Consider the following 646-nt stretch of genomic DNA (forward strand, 5'->3'; position numbering starts at 1 on the left):
ACTTAATTCCCCCGCTACCAATTTAATCCCTGGTGTAACCTAGTCCCCCGCTACCCGATGCCTTCAGCCCTCACGGCCGCGCCGGGCACCGCCGCCCGCGCGAGTGACCGTTGCCTCCCGCGCCAGCGACCGTTGCCACGCCCCGCCCGCGCCCGCGGGCGCCCCCGCCCCTGCGGGCGCCCGCCCGACCGCCCCGCCCCGCCTGAGTCAGTGGGCGGGGAGCTCCCCCTTCCCCTTCCCCTCCCTCGGCTGCCGCAGGGGCGGGGGAGCGCGGAGCGCATCGATCGCGTCCATCCGCCCACTCGGCGCTCGGCTCCCTCGGCAGCTCCAGCCCCAGCCCTCCCCGTCCCCCGCCATTTCAGACCGGGACGGAGAGGGACGCGGAGCGGCCGCCGCGGCGGGGGCGGGCAGGGGCACACCGGCGTGCTCCCGCGGCCCGCGCAGCGCCAGGCAGGTACCACCTTCCCCCCTCCCTGCTCAGCTGCCCCGCTCCCTCCCTTCCTCCCCACACGCCTCGCCCTCCACCGAGGTGGGGCAGGGGGCAGCGGCGGCAGCAGCGGCGGCTTCCCGGAGCCGCGCTCCCCTCCGCGGCTGGTGATGCCCGCCCCGGCGGGACCCCCCTCCTTCCCCCCGCCAGCGCCGCCCC

At 78.0% G+C, this 646-nt stretch overlaps 1 protein-coding gene across 2 annotated transcripts in view; it reads left to right on the forward strand.

The window, feature by feature from the left end:
- The first annotated feature begins 291 nt into the window (after positions 1–291).
- The window catches only part of KRAS (KRas proto-oncogene, GTPase), a 25064-nt gene continuing 24709 nt past the window's right edge, over positions 292–646 (forward strand). The window contains exon 1 of one of the 2 annotated variants that reach the window (XM_085324106.1): positions 292–454. The gene's annotated coding sequence lies outside the window, so the exon portion shown is untranslated. The remainder of the gene's footprint in view (positions 455–646) is intronic. The other variant, XM_085324107.1, reaches the window with a different exon arrangement.

This window comes from Rhea americana, unplaced genomic scaffold, assembly GCF_003343005.1.
Source record: "Rhea americana isolate MKP2758 unplaced genomic scaffold, rheAme1 scaffold_9, whole genome shotgun sequence".
Taxonomy (NCBI): Eukaryota; Metazoa; Chordata; class Aves; order Rheiformes; family Rheidae; genus Rhea; species Rhea americana.